We start from the raw sequence: 22,687 nt of genomic DNA, 5'->3' as shown, positions 1-22,687 counted from the left end.
ATTTATAATGCTGATGAGGCACCCATGAAAAATCTTCTGGTGTCAAAATAAGCCAAAGGAAAATCAGTTGGACAAAAATCAAAAGGATCCCAAGTCTAATTTATAGAAAAGAGTTCTTTATTAACCTTTGGTCGAGAATATGTTTATATTTCCAGAAAACTCCAAAGCCCATATGGATTCCTGCAACAACGGATCCCAGAGAGGACCTGATAGGACTGTTTCCAGCCACAGAATAAGTAGTGGCCCCCGAGAACAGAGGAGAAAAAATCCAGAAAAAAAATAGTGAAGATGCCTTGCCATGCTAGCAGTCAGCACCTGTGCATTACTGCAGATTGCCCAGGACCAAGAGCAAGGAAGGTCGGTGTGCACACTTACAGACCATGTGTGCACACCCTTCTGCATAGAAGTCAAAATGTTTGATGTTTTGTGTTCTACCAGGACCCCTGACTTAGGGTCTTGCTTTATTTCTAACACAGGGAATAGTATTAACTGCCACATTAAAAGAAATGTTATACCTCAGGCATTAACCATTTTTACAGATGGATCCAGTTCTGGAAAGGCTGGATCTACTGCAGCAGGAGAGCAAAGGTCCTTCAAACCCCTTATATTTCAGTATAAATACAAGCTCCTATTTATGCCTTAACAGATTTTACTATGGAGCCCATTAACCTATAGTGATAGTGCTTATGTGGTAAGTATGGCCAAAATTATTGATACAGCTACTATAGGGCACACAATTCAGAGGAACTTTTCATCTAATTTTCAGCCTTTAAAATGTTATTAAAGAAAGACAATTTCCATGTTTTATTGGAAGCAATGTCCTCAGTCTGTTATCCACCTTTCTGTGCCAACTTTAGGGGTAAATCCCCAAGGACTTAAACCTAATCAAATCTGACAAAATGGATGTCACTCAATAGTGGAAAGAGCCAATTGTACTCCTAAAATCATTTATTAAAACAAAAAGGGGGAGACAGGTGTTATGTGTCACCTCAAAAAGGCTCAGTCATGCTTTTTATACTTTAAAAATTTTGAATTATAATGCAAAGGATCGTACAGCAGGTGAAAGGCATCAGGCCTCCTGTACAATAGCTTCCACCGAGTCACCTAGGTGGAAGGAAGCATAAACCAGACAAGAGTTTTATCAGATTCAGTAATAATGTGGGGAAGAGGTTGTGTTTTATATCTTTCCAGAAGAAGCAATGCAGCCAATTTGGATGCCAGAGCATTACGTCTGTCACCACAATGGACCCAGAGAAGCTCCTGTGTCCCTTCACTCAAAAGGACTGAGAGCTGCCCTGATGACAGAAAAGCGGAAGAAGAAGAAAACTGAAAGCTAAGCTACACAGGGGACTGAGGTGCCAACATGGAGTCATCTGAAGAAAACGACTGAAGCACAGCAGATTGTGGAAAAGCAAGAAGTTGAAGCTACTTCTTCAATCATGTTTCTGGCCATGCTAGCATTGGTTAGCTACCAGTCTTCTGCTAACTCTTGCACAGCCAAGTCTGAGGACTCTTGAGTAAATCAGCAAAAGAAACTTTCATTTAGTAGGAAAATGTTATTGTAGTTTGATTTCTTTATTGTTGTGTTGCATTGGCATTGTTTTATTAATAGCCATGTCTGGATTTTGCATTGGCATTGCTTTGTTAATGTTTTAATAGTCAGAAATTTGTCTTTGATATTTAAATTTTACTTCCATTATTAGTAGCTTAAATTTTAAAAAAAGGATGAGATGTAGGAAGCAGTTATAGGGTTAAGCCTCGAACTGACCTGCTGGCAAAGTCACAAACAAGTCCCAAGCTTGGAAGGGCACAGTCCTCTAAGCATAATTAAGCTTGATCCTGTAACTGATCCCTAGATCTTTCCTGGGTAGCTAGTGGGCTGTGGGAGGGGAAGCAGGTGCTGCCAAAACAAGTGAAACTTACAACAACATTGTAGATTACCTTGTTTGTCCCTGATTATAAATAAAGCCTCAGCTTTGCAGTCTGGATCGGTTCTGTGGCCTCAGCAAGGCACAGAAAGATCAACCCAGGCTCCCAGCTTCATGAATATATTTCTGCATCTTGTTTTCTTTATTTCTATTATTTTCTCAATCCCTGGCCACCTCCATTTAGAACCGGTTCGTTCATTTCTCTTTCCGTGTGGGATGCGGAAAAGGGAGATCCCCGCCATGTCTGGCCCCCGCTGCATCAGGCCCCTGCACAAACAGAAATGGCTGCCGGCCACAGAGCAAGCAGGAAGCTTGGCTCTGCTCCAGGCTACAAAGTTTCAATTGTAGAAGATAAATAAATTCCAGATACCAGGGCCTCCACTTGGGTCACCAGGGGGGCATGGTCAGCCTGCAAACCACCACAGGCCCCTCACTCAGGCCGCCCTATGCCCCAAGGGAACCCCCACCCTGATCCGAGACACCCTTCAGAGCAAACCAGCTGGCCCCCACCCGTGCACCAGGCCTCTATCCTATCCAATAAAAGAGTAATATGCAGATTGACCATCACTCCAACATACAATATGGCTGCCCCATGTGGTCAAAGACCCTGCTCCTCTGTGGACACAAGATGGCCACCACAAGATGGCCAGCAGGGGAGGGCTGTTGGGAGGCACCAGGCCTGCAAGGGAGGACAGTTGAGAGGGACCAGGCCTGCAAGGGAGGGCAGTTGGAGGTGATCAACCCTGCAGGGGAGGGCAGTTAGTGGTGACCAGGCCAGCAGAGGAGGGAAGTTGGGGGCAAACAGGCTGGCAGGGGAGCAGTTAGGCATCAATCAGGCTGGCATGGGAGTGGTTAAGGGGTGATCAGGTTGGCAGGCAGAAGTGGTTAGGGGCAATCAGGAAGGCAGGCAGGCAAGCAGTTGGGAGCCAGCAGTCCTGGATTGTGAGAGGGATGTCCGACTGCCCGTTTAGGCCCGATCCCTTCACCAGTGGAATCGGGCCTAAACGGGCAGTCGGACATCCCTAGAGGGGTCCCAGATTGGAGAGGGTGCAGGCTGGGCTGAGGGACACCTCCCCCCTGTGTGCACAAATTTTGTGCACCGGGCCTCTAGTGCTAATATAAAAAAGAAAGAACTTTTACCATTTGCAACAGCATGGATGGACCTGGAGAGCATTATGCTAAGCAAAATAAGACAGTCAGAGAAAGATAAGTATCACACGATCTCACTCATTTGTGGAATCTAATGAACCAAATAAACTGATGATCAAAAGTAGACCCAGAGTCATAGAAGCATGAACAGACTGTTGAGCCTCAGAGGGAAGGCAGGGGAGGCTGGGTGGGAAGAATGAACTTGTATGCTTATATGCATAACCTGTGGACACAGACAACGGTTTGGTGAGAGCCTGGGGTCGGTGGGGGGGCGTACGGGAGCAGGCTGGAAGAGGTTAATGAGGGCGTGGGGGGAGGGAAGGAGGACCTAAGTAATACTTACAACAATAAAGATTAATAAAAAAACTTGGAGATCCAACATGAAACACACAGAGAAAAATAATTTTAAAAAATGAAAAGTGCATTTGTGAGCTGAGACAACTTCAAGACAAATACAAATAATTGGAAATGAAAGGACAAGTGGGAGGAGGGCAGAAAAAACACTTGAAGAAATAATGGTTGAAGACTTACAAATGTCATGAAAAATTATAAACCCACAAACCCAGGAACTCAACAAACCTCATGCACAAGAAGCATGAAGAAAATCACACTAAGGTACATTTTATCAAATTTTATCAAAGCCAGTGATAAAGAAAACATCTTAAAAGAAGCCAGAGGGAAGGGAAGTATGTTACTTTTTCAGAGACACAAACGTGGAAAGGATTCATCACCAGCAAACACACACAACAGGAAATGCTAAAGGGCACCCTGCTGGAAGAAGAGGGGTGACGACCCCAAACCTGGGTTTACACAAACCCAGGAAATGCTGGAATGGTCATCCATGGGGAATGTAAAGGACAACTTTTCATATTATTCAAATGTATTTAACAAATAATTTACTGTTTAAACAAAACCCTGATCCATCTGCTGTGGGTTATATTCAATGAAGAGAATGTGGCACAGTGCGCTTTAGTCACCTGCCCAACAATGACAAAGGCACTTGGCTCCAGGTCTGAGAGCTCTGCTTAAAGTTTAAGTTTGGTTGTATTTTTGTTGGAAATAGAAATATTATAGTTACAGATATGTGAATATATATAGTAAATATATAGCTATATGAATCTATGCCTATGTAATGAATATATTTACATAGAATTTGTCTTTAAGGTTATTCAGTTTGATTTACCAGGTGGTGAACTTATACACTTTGTGTTCTTTTTGCTTATCTGTATTTTGTAATTTTACTTTATTTTAATTTGGTGCAAAAACTTCCAGTTACTTTGAGGAGAATAAAGCCCCTGGTCACACTGGGGTGTGGGAGCTGTTTCCTTTCTCATCCATTTACTGAAGTTGGTCTCCATGGCAGCATGACTCCCACTGGGGAATATGCTGGCCTGGGTGGCCAGAGACAGGGCTCTGAGGCACCAACAGGACCCTCCAGTGCAAGCTCTCCAGTTGCTTCTTGGATGTTGCCATCTAAGTAACGGTATAGAAAATAGCATCCAAACTAAAAAGATAAAGCAACTCTATTATCCGGCTCCCCACTGTGCCAGGCAGAGCACATGGTTCCTATCTTTGGCTGCACATGGCATTACCCACCAAACTTTGGAAGGTGATGCCCTACCCCCTGCCCCACAAGTACGATTAAATGAGGTTGGGGGACAGACTGGGGGTAGGATCTGCCTCCTGTTCTCCCCAGCAGCTGAGGCTGGGGGTGACTGCCACAGCACCAAGTGATATCAGTTAACTGCCCCTTCCCCCAGAACCGTGGTCAGCAAACTGCGGCTCGCGAGCCACATGTGGCTCTTTGGCCCCTTGAGTGTGACTCTTCCACAAAATACCACGGCCTGGGCGAGTCTATTTTGAAGAAGTGGCATTAGAAGAAGTTTAAATTAAAAATATTTGGCTCTCAAAAGAAATTTCAATCGTTGTACTGTTGATATTTGGCTCTGTTGACTAATGAGTTTGCTGACCACAGCCCCAGAACTTTGCAAGGTAATAATATCTATCCCCAGGTTGCAAAAGACAAAATAAGGAACAGACTTCTGATTTGTCCCAGACCATGCAGCCAGGCAAGGGCAGACCCAGGTGTGAAGACCAGCACATGTCCCACCAGACATTTCACTCCCCAAGTGGCCAAGTCTAGACTCATCATTTTCTTCTGTATTCCACATTCTTTTTTTATTTATTTAAATTCTTTATTGTTTAAAGTATTACACATGTCTCCTCTTTCCCCCTACCGTTGACCTCTCCCCGGCTGCTTCCACTCCCCAACACATGCCCTCACCCCTTTACTGTCTGTGTCCATTGGTTATGCTTGTATGCATGCCTACAAATCTTTCGGTTGATCTCTGCATTCCACATTCTTAATCTCAGAAAATAGTCCTTCTCAAGCTCCCCAGTCACTTAAGGTGGAACCCCCAAAGTCACCCTTGGTTCCCCTTCTCCCAGCTCCCAAATCCAGTCCCTGGTGGTGCAGCTTCTCCTTTTTTAACCTCTCTTCTCTAGCCACTATCAGTGCCCACTCAGGTCTGATCTCTCCCCAGGGCGATGGCCCTGGACTCCTTCCTAGCTAGCTCTCCAAGCCTCAGGCATCTCTCGGAGCATCCCTAACTACTGTGCTACTCTCTTTCACACTGGATGCCTCCTCCACCAGACTGGGAGCAATTCAAGGACAGGGACCATATCTGATACGGCACCAAGGCCTCAGTTCCCCCCGTAAGGCAGGGCTCTCTGTGGGCCCTAAGTGGATTTATGAATGAATGAATGAATGAATGAATGAATGAATAAGTGATTAATTTATTAAAGACTAGGACTTTCCTTTCTTCCCCACTGGGCTCTAGTCTTCAGAGTTAGGGATTATTTCTTTTTGCTCTGAGTGCTGAGCTTTCAGCAACTGCCTGACCTGAGTAAGTCCTAATAAATGTTTGTTGATTGAATAAGGAAAAGGACCTTTGCTGCTCCTTTCATCTGGAATGCTCTTCTCTCCAGACACTCCTGAAGGAGACCAAAGTTTTCCCACCCTAAAGCTGCCTTTTTGGATATTGACTGTAATCTTGTTATTAAGAAACAGGACTCAGAAAGAACCTTTGAACCCCCACCTTTCCTGCCTAAGATGGAAAGACCTGCTCCAGGAAGGAAATCTTAGGATGTTCTCCGGAGCCTAATTTAAATTGAGTGTGGTGGATGGCGGGGGAGGGGGGGTGGCAAGCAGAAGCCTGCTTACTGGATCACCCTCTGTGTCCCATTGTTCCTGAGTTACCTAGCAAAAATTCACCTGTGGTGTGATCTGCTTTCCCGTTACCTGTAAATTGCTTATTCTCACGTTTGAAATCTAAGTTCCCATCCCCCCACCTCTTCTCTTTTGTTCAAAATGTCATATATAACTAATTTTGCCTCACTGTTTTTGGAATTTTCATGTTTATGTGAATTCCTCATGCATTAAACTTTGATTTTTTCCTGTTAATCTGTCTCTGTTAATTTGATTATTAGCCCAGCAAAAAGAACTTAGAAGGTGGAAGGAAAGAAATTTATTTTAGTTCCCACATCCCCATGGCTTATTTCTTCACCTTCAAGTCTTTGCACAAATGTTACCTTTGCAATGAGGCCAAAAAATCCTACTTAAAACTGAAAATGCCACTTTTCTTCCAACACTCCAATCTCCCTTCCTTTGTGTGGTTGTTTCTACCTCCTCACTTATGATATCATTCCCTTAATTATTATGTTGACTATTTATTGCCTGTGTTCCCACCATCACCATAAAAATTTTTTTTCAGCCTGGTCAGTGTTGCTCAGTGGTTGAGCATTGACCTATGAACCAGGAGGTCAAGGTTTGATTCTCGGTCAGGGCACATGCCCAGATTAGGGCTGGATCTCCAGTGGGGGGCATACAGGAGGCAGACAATCAATGATTCTCCTTATCATTGATGTTTCTTTTCTTTTTAAAAAATTTTTATTAAAAAAAGATTTTAAATATAATAATATTACATGCAATAAACAATAATATTTTTTTAATTTTTTATTAAGGTATTATATGTGTACATATCTTACCATTGTCCCCCCCACCCCACTCCCATACTTGCCCTCACCCCCAGAGTTTTGCATCCATTGGTTATGCTTATATGCATGCATACAAATCCTTCAGTTGATCTCTTATCTCCCCCACCTCTCCCTAACCTTCCCCCTGTAATTTGAGAGTCTGTTTGATGCTTTACTGTCTCTGTATATATCTTTTTGTTCATCAGTTTATAATGTTCTTTATTATCCATAAATGAGTGAGATCATGTGGTATTTTTCTTTCATTGACTGGCTTATTTCACTTAGCATAATGTTCTCCAATTCCATCCAGATTGATGCAAATGATGAGAATTCCTTCTTTTTTATGGCAGCATAATATTCCATTGTGTAGATGTACCATAGTTTTCTGATCCAGTCATCTGCTGATGGGCACCTAGGCTGTTTCCAAATCTTAGCTATTGTAAATTGTGCTGCAATGAACATAGGGGTGCATATATCCTGTCTGATTGGTGTTTCTAGTTTCTTCGGATATATTCCCAGGAGTGGGATTACTGGGTCAAATGGGAGTTCCATTTTCAGTTTTTTGAGGAAACTCCATACTGTTCTCCACAGTGGCTGCACCAGTCTGCATTCCCACCAGCAGTGCACGAGGGTTCCTTTTTCTCCGCATCCTCGCCAACACTTGTCGTTTGTTGATTTGTTGATAATAGCCATTCTGACAGGTGTGAGATGGTACCTCATTGTTGTTTTGATTTGCATCTCTCGGATAATAAGTGACTTTGAACATGTTTTCATGTGTCTCTTGGCCTTCCTTCTGTCTTCTTTTGAAAATATTCTGTTTAGGTCCGTTGCCCATTTTTTATTGGATCATTTATCTTCCTTTTATTAAGTTGCATAAGCTGCCTGTAGATGGAGATTAAACCTTTATCAGTGATAGCATTTGCAAATATGTTCTCCCATAGAGTGGACTTTCTTGTTATTTTGTTGATGGTTTCTTTTGCTGTAAAAAAGTTTTTTATTTTGATGTAGTCCCATTTGTTAATATTCTCTTTAGCTTCAATTGCCCTAGGGGCAGTATCAGTGAAGAAGTTCTTTCGGCATATGTCTGAGATTTTGCTGCCTGTGGATTCCTCTAGTATTTTTATGGTTTCCCGTCTTATGTTTAAGTCCGGTGTCCATTTTGAGTTTATTTTTGTGTATGGTGTAATTTGGTGATCTAGTTTCATTTTTTTGCATGTATCTCTCCAATTTTCCCAACACCATTTATTGAAGAGACTGTCTTGACTCCATTGTATGTTCATGCTTCCTTTGTCAAATATTAATTGAGCATAGTGATTTGGGTCGATATCTTGATTCTCTATTCTATTCCATTGATCTATATATCTGTTCTTGTGCCAGTACCAGGCTGTTTTGAGAACACTGGCTTTGTAATACAGCTTGAAATCTGGTATTGAGATCCCTCCTACTTTGTTCTTCTTTCTCAGGATTGCTGTGGCTATTCAGGGTCTTTTGTTATTCCAGATGAATTTTTGGAGAGTTCTTTCTAGGTCTGTGAAATATGCTGTTGGTATTTTAATAGGGAGTGCATTGAATCTGTTGATTGCTTTGGGTAGTATGGACATTTTAATGATGTTGTTTCTACCAATCCATGAACATGGTATGTTCTTCCATCTGTTTATGTCTTCCTCTATATCTCTTTTTTCAGTGTCCTGTAGTTTTCCGTGTATAGGTTTTTTACCTCCTTAGTTAAGTTTATTCCTAGGTATCTTAATTTTTTTGGTGTGATGGTAAATGGGATTGCTTTTTTAGTCTCTCTTTCTGTAAGTTTACTAATGGTGTAAAGAAATGCCATAGATTTCTTGGCATTAATTTTGTATCCTGCTACATTGCCAAATTCATTTATTAAGTCTATTAGTTTTTTGATGGGGTTTTCAGGTTTTTTATGTATAATATCATGTCTGCAAATAAGGACAGCTTTACTTCTTTTCCAATTTGGATGCCTTTTATTTCTTCTTCTTGTCTAATTGCAATAGCTAATACTTCCCACACTATGTTGAGTAGGAGTGGTGAGAGTGGGCATCCCTGTCTTGTTCCTGTTCTTAGGAGAAATGGTTTTAGTTTTTGCCCATTGAGTATGATGTTTGCTGTGGGTTTATCATATATAGCTTTTATTATTTTGAGGTATGATCCTTCTATTCCCACCTTGTTGAGAGTTTTTATCAAGAAAGGGTGTTGGATTTTGTCAAATGCTTTTTCTGCATCAATTGATATGACTATGTGATTTTTATCTCTCAATTTGTTTATGTGATGTATCACGTTTATTGATTTGCAGATATTGTACCATCCTTGCATTCCTGGGATAAATCTTACTTGGTCATGGTGTATGATCTTTCTGATGTACTGCTGGATCCGATTTGCTAGAATTTTGTTGAGGATTTTGGCATCTATGTTCATGAGGGATATTGGCCTATAATTCTCTTTCATTGTGTTGTCTTTATCTGGTTTTGGTATTAGGGTGATGCTGGTTTCATAGAATGAGCTTGGAAGTGTTCCTTCCTCTTGAGTTTTTTGGAATAGTCTGAGGAGGATAGGTTTTAGTTCTTCCTTGAATGTTTGGTAAAACTCTCCTATGAAGCCATCTGGCCCCGGGCTTTTGTTTGCTGGAAGCTTTTTGATGACTGCTTCAATTTCTTCCATAGTTACTGGCCTGTTGAGCTGTTTTGATTCTTCCTGATTGAGTTTTGGAAGGTTATATTTTTCTAGGAATATGTCCAATTCCTCCAGGTTGTCCAGATTGTTGGAATAGAGTTGTTCATAGTATTTTGTAACAATCCTTTGTATTTCGGCAGAGTCTGTTGTTATTTCACCTCTTTCATTTCTGATTTTGTTTATTTGGGTCCTCTCTCTTTACTTCTTGGTGAGCCTGGCTAGAGGTTCATCAATCTTGTCTATCCGTTCAAAAAACCAGCTCTTGGTTTTGTTGATCTTTTGTATTGTTTCTTTGGTCTCTATGTTGTTTATCTCCACTCTGATCTTTATTATTTCTTTCCTTCTGCTTACACTGGGCTTTTCTTGTTGCTCTCTCTCTAATTCTTTGAGTTGTAAGGTTAGGTAATTTATTACCATTGTTTCTTGTTTTTTTTGCAGTAGGCTAGTAGAGCTATGAACTTCCCTCTCAGGATGGCTTTCGCTGTTTCCCATAGATTTTGGATTGTTGTTTTCATTGTCATTTGTTGCCATGATGTTTTTTATTTCTTCCTTGATGTCTTTGGTAACCCAGTCATTGTTTAATAGCATGCTGTTTAGTCTCCATGTGTTTGATTTCTTTGGATTGTTTTTATTGTAGTTGATTTCTAGTTTTATGCCACTGTGATCTGAGAAGATGCTTGATATGATTTCTAGCTTCTTGAATTTGGAGAGACTTTGCCTATGTCCTAACATATGGTCTATCTTTGAAAATGACCCATGTGCACTTGAAAAGAATGTATATTCTGTGGCTTTGGGGTGAAATGTTCTGAAGATGTCAATTAATTCCATCTGGTCTAGTGAGTCATTTAGGATTTATGTTTCTTTGCTGACTTTTTTTTAGAGGATTTGTCCAATGGTGATAGTGGGGTATTAAAGTCTCCTACTGGAAGAAACCAAGATGGCGCCATAGGTTAAACACCTATCCCGCAGCCGGGCACAACAATTTCAAAAATACAACTAGAGGTCAGAACGGTCATCGTCCAGAACCACAGGAAAGCTGGCGGACTGAAATGCCCACAGCTGGGGAGAAGGAGAAGGCCACAGGGACAGTCGGGGGAGCCGCAAAAGCCTGAGGTATGGAGAAACGGACGGAGACACGAGCACGCGCGCCTGCGGGGAGGATGGAGCCGGAGAGGAAGGGGCGGCTGACGGCCTGGCCGGCGTTCACTGGCAGGAAGGAGATAAAGGCTCCGGATTGCGCTGAGCGCCGGCTCCGACTGCACTGAACCCCGTTCCGGGCGAAACCCTGGGAAGCCAGGCGCAGGCTGGGGGAATGAATCTGGGCTGTGGGGCGCAGGCACAGAGGAGCGGCGGAAGGCAGAGCTCCAGAGGCGCGCGCAGGAAGGGGCGCAAAGGACGGACTGTTGCCTGCGCCACTGAACTGCCCTAGCGGGAAGGAGACAAGGGCTCCGGACCGTGCTGAACCCCAGTTCTGACTGCACTGAACCCCAGTTCCGGGCGAAACCCTGGGAAGCCAGGCACATGCTGGGGGAATGAATTTGGCCTGTGGGGCAGAGGCACAGAGGAGCGGCGGCTCCAGAGGCGCACACGGGAGGGCACACAGGAGGCGCACACAGGAGGGACTGTTGCCTGTGCCACTGAATGGCCCTGCTGGGAAGGAGACAAAGGCGCCAGACTGCGCTGAGACCCAGTTCCAACTACATTGAAACCCAGTTCCAGGCAGCGGGCGAAACTCCAGGGCGCGTTTCTCTCAGAGGTGTTTGCAAGGAATACAGAGGGACACAGACACAGGAGCCTCATGTCTCCTGCACAGCAACTCTTCCTATATAGACAAAGAGGGTCCTCATGGACAATTGGCCTGGAGGACAATTCCTCCTAGTGACACCAACAACAATCAAGACTTAACTGTAGATACTCACTCAGTTTCGCAACTGCGCCGCCCCCGCAGGCCGCCCGGCCCGGGGCACTGGGGACGCCGCGGCGGCAGCGGCTTCCGGAGCCCGGCGGCCGCCCAGCGCCCATCCCCGCCGCGAGGCCCCCGCGCGCCTGGTTCCGCGGGCCGCGCGCCCCGCACACCGGCCGGAGGCCCGGGCGCCCTCTCCGTGCACCTCCCGGCGCCACTAGACCTCAGTAGAGTTGACTGAATTCAAGGGATTAAGAAGAACAAATTGGGGAATTCGAAAAAGATGACGGCGGAGGTGAAGGCTGATGTGTTGCCTCACATGGCAGTTTCGGAAATACAACTGGAACATGGACTAGTGAGGGTGGCGACTGCTGCTCGCGTCTCCCCAGACCGGGCGGCTGCTCCTCTCAGTCAGCACCGCAGCCGGGGCCATGGGCTCGTGGGCGCCGCAGCAGCTGCTGTGGCGGCGGCCGCGGACTCGGCGCAGCGGCTCTCTGTGAAGGAAGAGACCATCTTTCTGCAGGAGGGGCGCATCCGCGCCACCGACCTGGCCGAACTGCGCAGTGAGATCCTCGAGGCCCCGGAGGCCGCCAACACCGATTTGGAGGATTCTTAGGAGTTCTCATCTTACATTCAAGCCCTTTAAGCCATTTTGACAGAGGAGAATCAAGAAGGCGGCTAAGTTAAACAAAGGAACTGCGAACTCCACCGCGCACAGCAATTTCAGGGGCACGAATGGAGGACAGAGCCTCTGCCATCCAGAACTACAGGAGAGATGGCTGAATGGTAGATTTATAGCTAAGAGGGAAGAGGAAACCAGCGAAATCGGAGGGGATGAGGTGTGGAGGCGCGTGGGTCTGGTTGGTGGCGGGGGAAAGGGGCTTTTGTTCCAAACCTAGGGGAGATTAGCTCTCCATCACACTGAAATCCAGCTTCTGGGGACCCGTGGGAGACCCAGATGCCTGCGGGGAGAGGCGGGACTCTTGCGGAGGTGCCAAGCGCCCCTGGGTCTGGGGAAGGCCGCGCTCCCCTGGGTCCGAGTGAGGCCAGGGGTCAATAGATCCAGTTGAGGCCTCGCGCATCTAGGCCCGGGTGAGCCCAAGTGGCCCTGGGTCTGGGAGAGGCCAAACATCCCTGGGTCCAGGTGAGACCATGTGTCCCTGGATCGGGTGAGGCCTCATGAACCTAGGCCCGGGTGAGCCCAAGTGGCCCTGGGTCTGGGAGAGGCCAAGCGTCCCTGGGTCCGGGTGAGACCATGTGTCCCTGGATCCGGGTGAGGCCTCGTGAACCTAGGCCCGGGTGAGCCCAAGTGGCCCTGGGTCTGGGAGAGGCCAAGCGTCCCTGTGTCCGGGTGAGACCATGTGTCCCTGGATACGGGTGAGGCCTCGTGCACCTAGGCCCGGGTGAGCCCAAGTGGCCCTGGGTCTGGGAGAGGCCAATCGTCCCTGGGTCCGGGTGAGACCATGTGTCCCTGGATCCAGATGAGGCCTCGTGCACCTAGGCCCGGGTGAGCCCAAGTGGCCCTGGGTCTGGGAGAGGCCAAGCGTCCCTGGGTCCGGGTGAGACCATGTGTCCCTGGATCCGGGTGAGGCCTCGAGCACCTAGGCCCGGGTGAGGCCACGTGCCCCTGGGTCTGGAAAAGACCAAGCGACCCTGGGTCCAGGTGAGACCATGTGTCCCTGGATCCGGGTGAGGCCTCGTGCACCTAGGCCCGGGAGAGCCCAAGTGGCCCTGGGTCGGGGAGAGGCCAAGCGTCCCTGGGTCCGGGTGAGACCATGCGTCCCTGGATCCGGATGAGGCCTCGTGCACCTGGGCCCGGGTGAGCCCAAGTGGCCCTGGGTCTGGGAGAGGCCAAGCGTCCCTGGGTCCGGGTGAGACCATGCGTCCCTGGATCCGGATGAGGCCTCGTGCACCTAGGCCCGGGTGAGCCCAAGTGGCCCTGGGTCTGGGAGAGGCCAAGTGTCCCTGGGTCCGGGTGAGACCATGCGTCCCTGGATCCGGGTGAGGCCTCGTGCACCTAGGCCCGGGTGAGCCCAAGTGGCCCTGGGTCTAGGAGAGGCCAAGCGTCCCTGTGTCCGGGTGAGACCATGTGTCCCTGGATCCGGGTGAGGCCTCGTGCACCTAGGCCCGGGTGAGCCCAAGTGGCCCTGGGTCTGGGAGAGGCCAAGCGTCCCTGGGTCCGGGTGAGACCATGTGTCCCTGGATCCAGATGAGGCCTCGTGCACCTAGGCCCGGGTGAGCCCAAGTGGCCCTGGGTCTGGGAGAGGCCAAGCGTCCCTGGGTCCGGGTGCGACCATGTGTCCCTGGATCCGGATGAGGCCTCGTGCACCTAGGTCCGGGTGAGCCCAAGTGGCCCTGGGTCTGGGAGAGGCCAAGCGTCCCTGGGTCCGGGTGCGACCATGTGTCCCTGGATCCAGATGAGGCCTCGTGCACCTAGGTCCGGGTGAGCCCAAGTGGCCCTGGGTCTGGGAGAGGCCAAGCGTCCCTGTGTCCGGGTGAGACCATGTGTCCCTGGATCCGGGTGAGGCCTCGTGCACCTAGGCCCGGGTGAGCCCAAGTGGCCCTGGGTCTGGGAGAGGCCAAGCGTCCCTGGGTCCGGGTGCGACCATGTGTCCCTGGATCCAGATGAGGCCTCGTGCACCTAGGTCCGGGTGAGCCCAAGTGGCCCTGGGTCTGGGAGAGGCCAAGCGTCCCTGGGTCCGGGTGCGACCATGTGTCCCTGGATCCAGATGAGGCCTCGTGCACCTAGGTCCGGGTGAGCCCAAGTGGCCCTGGGTCTGGGAGAGGCCAAGCGTCCCTGGGTCCGGGTGAGACCATGTGTTTCTGGATCCAGATGAGGCCTCGTGCACCTAGGCCCGGGTGAGCCCAAGTGGCCCTGGGTCTGGGAGAGGCCAAGCATCCCTGGGTCCGGGTGCGACCATGTGTCCCTGGATCCGGATGAGGCCTCGTGCACCTAGGCCCGGGTGAGCCCAAGTGGCCCTGGGTCTGGGAGAGGCCAAGCGTCCCTGTGTCCGGGTGAGACCATGTGTCCCTGGATCCGGGTGAGGCCTCGTGCACCTAGGCCCGGGTGAGCCCAAGTGGCCCTGGGTCTGGGAGAGGCCAAGCGTCCCTGGGTCCGGGTGCGACCATGTGTCCCTGGATCCAGATGAGGCCTCGTGCACCTAGGTCCGGGTGAGCCCAAGTGGCCCTGGGTCTGGGAGAGGCCAAGCGTCCCTGGGTCCGGGTGCGACCATGTGTCCCTGGATCCAGATGAGGCCTCGTGCACCTAGGCCCGGGTGAGCCCAAGTGGCCCTGGGTCTGGGAGAGGCCAAGTGTCCCTGGGTCCGGGTGAAGCCAGAGCCTGGGTCCGGGTGAGGCCGTGTGCCCCTGGATCCATCCGGGTGAGGCTGGGTCCCAGGCCCGGGTGAGACCACGCGCCCCTTGGGTATGGGTGAGGCCACGTGCCCCTTAGTCCGGGTGACGCCGTGCCCCTGGGTTCGGCCGAGACCAAACCAGAGGGAGTCAGACCTCCGTTACCGCCATTTGTCCACCATCCAGAGCTGGGGGGTCAGTGCTGACATGTACACATAAGGAACTACTGGACATTGAAATTGAGTCTCAAAAGAACTGTTGGTCCAGGGGGAAGCTCGCTACAGACTGATTCATTTGCCTGTCAGCATAACTATTATTGCTCGTCTCACATTCAGTGCTTATTAGTATATATCTAGTGACATATGATCTCGCTCATCTAGGGGAAATGATGAACAACATAGACTGAGGAACAAGAACAGAACCAGAAGCAAGGAGGCATCGATCGGACTATCGGGCCTCAGAGGGAGGATAGGGGAGGGTAGGGGGAGGGTGGGGGGGAGGGGGAGAGTTCAACCAAAGGACCTGTATGCATGCATATAAGCCTATCCAACGGTTAAGTTCAACAGGGGATTGGGGCATGCGTGGGGAGAGGGGTGGGATGGGAATGGGGGGATGAGGACAAATATGTGACACCTTAATCAATAAAGAAATTAAAAAAACAAAAAAAAAATAGTACTTATGCTGAAGTGTTTAGGGGTAAAGTTTACTGATATTTGCAACTTATTAATAAATGAATCAAAAAATAAAAAAATAAAAAATAAAAAATAAAGTCTCCTACTATGATTGTATTGCTGTCAATCTCTCCTTTGATATCTTCCAGGAGTTTTTTTTATGTATTTGGGTGCTCCTGTATTGGATGCATATATGTTTACCAGAGTTATATTTTCTTGTTGGATTGCTCCCTTTAGTATTATGAAGTGGCCTTCGTTATCTCTTGTTTTGTCCTTCACTTTGAGATCTAATTTGTCAGATATAAGTATTTCTACCCCAGCTTTTTTTTTTTTTTTTCATTTCCTTTTACCTGGAAAACCTTTTTCCATCCCTTCACTCTCAGGCTGTATGCCTCTTTTTTTCTGAGGTGGGTTTCCTGTAGACAGCAGATATATGGGTTTTGTTTTCATATCCAATCCGTTACCCTATGTCTTTTGATTAGGGCATTCAACCCATTTACATTTAAAGTTATTATTGATAGGTACTTATTATCTCGCCATTTTTATTCTATACCCCTGTGTTCCTTCTTTGCTTCCTATTTCTTTTTTTTCTTTTTCTTTTTTTTTTAACAGCAGACCCTTTAGCATTTCTTGCATTGTTGGTTTGGTGGTGACAAATTCCCTTAGTCCTTTTTTTGTCTGTGAAGCTCCTGATTTCAGCTTCAATTTTGATTGATAGCCTTGCTGGGTACAGTATTCTTGGATTCAGACCCTTCCTTTGCATGACTTTGCATATTTCATTCCATTCCCTTCTGGCCTGATGAGTTTCTGTTGAGAAACCAGTTGTTAGTCTGATGGGGGTTCCTTTGTATATAACTTTATGTCTTTCTCTGGCCGCTTATAAGATTCTTACTTTGTCGTTGGTGTTTGCCAATTTAATTATAATGTGCCTTGGCATCAGTCTTTTAGGGTTCATTTTGCTTGGGACTCTGTGAGCTTCTTGGATTTGTGTGGGTTTTTTCTTCCCTATATCAGGGAAGTTTTCTGTCATTATTTCTTCAAACAGGTTTTCTATTCCTTGCTCAGTTTCCTTTCCTTCTGGAACCCCTATTATTTGGATGTTGTTTTGTTTTGTGTTGTCCCAAAGTTCCCTTGGGCTCTCCTGCTGCTTTCTAATTTTTTTTCTAGAAGCTGCTTTCCTTGGGTATTTTTTTCCATCTTGTCTTCTAACTCACTGATGCGGTCCTCTGCTTCTTCTAGTCTACTCTTAATGCTTTCTATTGAGTTCTTTACAGAAGTGATGTCATTTTTAATTTCTTCTTGGTTCTTCTTCATTCTTTCTTGGTTCTTACTCATATTGTTGAATTTGTCTTCCATTCTTTTCATCCACCTTATGACCATTTCTCTGAATTGTTTCTCTGATAGGTTGCTTGCCTCTAATTCGTTTACTTCCTTTTCTGGTGATACCTGCTTTTCTTTCCTATGGGGGCTGTTTCTTTGTCTCCCCATGGTCTCTCTTCTCCAGATGTCTGATTATGTAGTTCTCTCTCTCCTGCGTTGATTTAAAGGCACAAAATACAACACAACCAGGTACAACACACAAGGCACTGAACAGAATTGTATTTACGATATTAATAACCTCCAATAAAGGTGACCACCAGAGAAAGACAAATTAGGGGATAGGAGAGGAAGAGAAAGAGTAAAAAGAAAGAACAAAAAAAGGAGTGTGAAAATGAACTTGGGAAAAGAGAAAAAGAAAAAAAAAAAGTAAGAGAGACAAGCATGATACTAAGAGAGAAAAGGGGAACAAACTATATATATGGGGAGTAAACTCCAATAGAACAACCACTAATCCCAGCAAATGTCAGCAACACGAACCTGGAGATTAATACAAACTACAACACCAACTAATATCAAGTGAGGCAAGGGAAAACAGAAGTAAAAAACAAACAAAACAAAGCAAACAAAAGAACCAACCAACCAAACAAACAAACAAACAAAAAAAGAATTATCAAAACAATCTCACAAAAAGCATAAAAATTCTATCTAATCAACATTCAAGCATACAAGCACAAAAGGACAGAGAGAAAAACAATTTTTTTGTTGTTGTTAAGATAGTGTAGAGAGAGGTGTGTTTGGACTTGGAGCAGGGGGTTGGAAATTAGATATATAAGTAGGGTGAAATTTTAGCAGAGGGTAAACAGAAACAGTAGGGAAAATCTAAAGCTGGAAAGGGTTAAGATAAACAGGAGACCAAAAGGGGAAAGGTTAGGAAGAGAGTGATGGCATAAAGGTAAAGTTGAGATAGGGTAAAACAATGCTAAAGGAAAGATGCAAATAGAATGTAGGACACTAATCCCAAAATAAAACAAAGAGAAAATCAAATGACACTTAAAAAAAAAAAGGTAAAGTAATAGTAAGAATAATGCTGATTGAAATAAAAATGTAATAATTAAAAAGGTGAAAATCGACTGTGGAAAAAGAAAAAAATTTAGTTTTTTAAGTAAAAGATGCAAAAAATTAAAATAAAAAATTAAAATTAAAAATTTTTTTAAAAATAAAATTAAAAAATAAGAATAAAATGTGCAGTAGTGGCGGTCATTCACTTCCTCTATTGTTCTGTTTGGTATGCCTTTTTCCCTGTCAGGGCAGTATTACAGTTCCCTGTGTTCCACTGCTCCTCAGTGTTGTAAGCCAGTCCTGATTTTTAAGCAGGCAGTGTCTTAATTTCTCGTAATTATTTTTGATTACACCAGAGACAATTTGTGTTTCAGCCCCTGGGTGGCAGTGTTTCTGGATTGACTTCCGGGCCTCTCTAGCTTTTTTTGTTTTTTCCTATGGCACTCACAACCGGTTTGTGGAAGTGTGCGCCTCAGAGCTGCCTCTCCGATGGTCACTCCCAGCTCCGCTCCCTAGGTTCCGGAGAAACAACTTCCCCCTTCAGTCTCTCAGGATATTCCCCAGCTGGGTTTTCCTATGTATTGGGCTTAGTAATCAGAATCGGAACAAGCCCAAGTGTGCAGACAGTGGGTCTGTGCGCCAGACTAAGGATCCTGCACTCATTTGAAAATTCTTAGTCCGGCCCTTCTCGTCAGATCAAAATGGGTTGCTTTTTAGAGATCCCTTCTGTTAGCAGCTCAGAGGACCCTCTTCCACATTCATGGATCACAGCAGCCCCAACAGCCACGGACTTTTCTAGGCACAGACTTCCCTGGTCCTGCAGTTCCCGCCGCTCACGCGTTTCTCTCTCCTGCCGCCGGGACAAGAAACCTCACCTTATCCCCGCGAAATCTGACCTTTCCTTGGTGCAGTGAAGAGTGTTCTGGTGCTCACAGCTGTTCAGTGTTTGCCGTTGTTGTCAATAAACAATAATATTTTAAGAAAAAATGATTTTAAGTATAATAATATTACCAAAACTGTACTAACATAGTATGATATCACAAAAGTTGCAAATGGTAAGAGTTCCTTCTTTTATACAGCAGCATAGTGTTCCATTGTGTAGAATGGAACCACAAAAGGACAGAGAGAAAAGTGGCCTTTTGCACTCGGATGTCGAGTGTGACAGTTATTGAATGTATCAATAATTTGAAATATAAAAAAATCCAAATAAATATGTTTGTATGAAAAGAAACTCCAGTTTTTTATTCTACTGCCGCACTTTGTAAAATCTGGGGTATTTAAAAAATTAAATCCCGAGTAGAATAAAGGAATCGAGAAAAAAGCAAGCGAGTGCAAAGGGTTAATCCACTCATCTGCTGATGGGCACTTAGGTTATTTCCAAATCTTAGCTATGGTAAATTGTGCTGCTATGAACATAGGGGTGCATATATCCTTTCTGATTGGTGTTTCTGATTTCTTGGGATATATTCCTAGAAGTGGGATCATTGGGTCAAATGGGAGTTCCATTTTTAATTTTTTGAGGAAACTACATATTGTTCTCCACAGTGGCTGCACCAGTCTGCATTCCCACCAGCGGTGCAAGAGGGTTCCTCTTTCTCTGCATCCTCGCCAGCACTAGTTGTTTGTTGATTTGCTGATGATAGCCATACTGACAGGTGTGAGATGGTACCACACTATCATTTTGATTTGCATCTCTTGGATGACTAGTGACTTTGAGCATGTTTTCATATATCTCTTGGCCTTCTGTATGTCCTCTTTTGAAAAGTGTCTATTCAGGTCCTTTGTCCATTTTTTAAATTGGATTGTTTATCTTCATTTTGTTAAGTTGTATGAGTTCCCTATAAATTTTGGATATTAAACCTCAGAGATAACATTGGCAAACATGTTTTCACATGCAGTGGGCTTTCTTGTTTTGTTGATGGTTTGTTTTGTTGTACAGAAGCTTTTTATTTTGATGTAGTTCCACTTGTTTATTTTTTTCTTTAGTTTCCATTGCCCTATGAGCTGTATTGGTAAAGATATTGCTACGACACATGTCTGATATTTCGCTGCCTATGGATTCTTCTAAGATTTTTATGGCTTCCCATCTTACATTTAAGTCCTTTATCCATTTTGAATTTATTTTTGTATGTGGTATAAGTTGGTGATCTAGTTTTGTTTGTTTTTTTTTTGCATGTATCTGTCCAATTTTCCCAACACCATTTATTGAAAAGGCTATCTTGACTCCATTGTATGCTCTTGCCTCCTTTGTCTAATATTAACTGAGCATAATAGCTTGGGTAGATTTCTGGGTTCTCTGTTCTGTTCCATTGGTCTATATGTCTGTTCTTATGCCAGTACCAGGCAGTTTTGAGAATAGTGGCTTTGTAATATAATTTGATATCTGGTATTGTGATCCCTCCAACTTTGTTCTTCTTTCTCGGGATTGCTGTAGCTATTTGGGAATTTTTTTTATTCCAGATGAATTTTTGGAGAGTTTGTTCTAGGTCTGTAAAATATGCCATTGGTATTTTTATTGGGATTGCATTGAATCTATAGATTTCTTTGGTAGTGTGGACATTTTAATGATGTGGATTCTATCCAATACATGAACATGGTATATTTTTCCATTTGTTTATGTCTTTCTCTATCTCTTTTTTCAGTGTCCTGAAGTTTTCCCGAGTACAAGTCTTTTACCTCCTTAGTTAAGTTTATTCCTAGGTATCTTAATTTATTTGGTGCAATGGTAAATGGGATTGTTTGTTTAGTTTCTCTTTCTATGAGTTCATTATTGGTGTATAAAAAAGCCATAGATTTCTGGGTATTAATTTTGTATCCTGCTACATTGCCGAATTCATTTATTAAATATAGTAGTTTTTTTATGGATCTTTGAGGTTTTCTATGTACAATATCATGTCATCTGTGAATAATGACAGTTTTACTTCTTCTTTTCCAATTTGAATGCCTCTTATTTCTTCTTCTTGTCTGATCATTATGGCTATTACTTCCAATACTACATTGAACAGGAGTGGTGAAAGTGGGCATCCCTGTCTTTTTCCTGTTCTTAGGGGAAATGGTTTTACTTTTTGCCCATTGAGTATGATGCTGGCTGTAGGTTTGTCACATATGGCCTTTATCATGTTGAGATATGCTCCCTCTATTCCAACTTTGCTGAGAATTTTTATCACAAATGGGTGTTAGATTTTATTGAATGCTTTTTCTGCCTCTATTGATATGATCATGTGATTTTTGTATTTTAGTTTGTTTATGTGATGTATCATGTTTATTGATTTGCGAATATTGTACCAGCCTTGCATCCCTGGAATAAATCCCACTTGGTCATGGTGTATGATCTTTTTAATATATTGTTGGATGTGATTTGCTAATATTTTGTTGAAGATTTTAGCATCTATGTTCATCAGGGATATTGGCCTGTAATTCTCTTTCTTTGTAGTATCTTTACCTGTTTTAGAATTAGGATAATGCTGGCCTTATCAAAAGTGTTTGAAAGTGTTCCTTCCTTTTGGATTTTCTGAAATAGTTTGAGGAGTATAGGTGTTAGTTCTTTGAATGTTTGGAAAAAATACCCCCTGAAGCCATCTAGACCTGGGCTTTTGTTTGGTGGGAGTTTTTTTTATTACTGCTTCTATTTCATCAATTGTTTTTGGACTACTCAGGTTTTTTTTTTTTTTTTTTTTTTTTTTTTTTTTTTTTTTTTTTTTACTCTTCCTGATTCAGTTTTGGGAGATTGTATTTTTCTAAGAATTTGTCTATTTCATCCACATTGTCCAGCTTGTTGGCATACAATTGTTCATAGTATTTTCTTAGAATCCTTTATATTTCTGTGAGTCCATGTTTACTTCTCCATTTTTGTTTCTGATTTTATTTATTTGGGTCCTCTCTCTTTATTTCTTGATGAGTCTGGCTAATGGTTTATCCATTTTGTTTATCATTGTAAAGAACCAGCTCTTGGTTTCATTGATTTTGGGGGCGGGGGGGGGGGGCGTTAAACTTTTTTTTATTGGAAAACAAATATACAACTTGAATGGATTTGAGGCAAATTGTGCTTACACAGATTTTCTTTAAGTGGCTAACCAAGTTTAAAAAGCAAGTAACAATAAAAGAAAATGTTTCTGGTACAGGACCAGTGGTACAAAAAATAGTGTATGAATACCTGGACAGTACACCCGTTTTTCAATAGTGCAACTTTTAAATACATATTGTTGACTGTCCATAGTCCATGCAGAGTTACAACTCCATACTTCAACAACAACATGAGGACAGTTCCTAAAGAAAACTACTTAAAAAAAAGGTATAACCAGATGTTCTCTCATTTGACCAACATCTAAGTTTAGATGTGCAAAAGGGCTTACATATATCCAGAGTAAGCCACATGCAACATGTTATTTGATCAATTTTCTAAAATAAGATTTCAGGACAATAACAGTAAGATAAGGGAAGAAAACATAGAGGAAGGAAGTCCTACTTACTATACATGTATATATTTTTTTAACAGTAGGGGGGGACCTTTTACAGATAAGTTACAAAGAAAAGGCAAATAAACAATTTTGTACAAGAAATTTAACACATTCTGTACAATAAAT

Source organism: Eptesicus fuscus, chromosome 9, assembly GCF_027574615.1.
Source record: "Eptesicus fuscus isolate TK198812 chromosome 9, DD_ASM_mEF_20220401, whole genome shotgun sequence".
Classification (NCBI taxonomy): domain Eukaryota; kingdom Metazoa; phylum Chordata; class Mammalia; order Chiroptera; family Vespertilionidae; genus Eptesicus; species Eptesicus fuscus.
Note: the sequence above shows the minus strand (reverse complement) of the source record.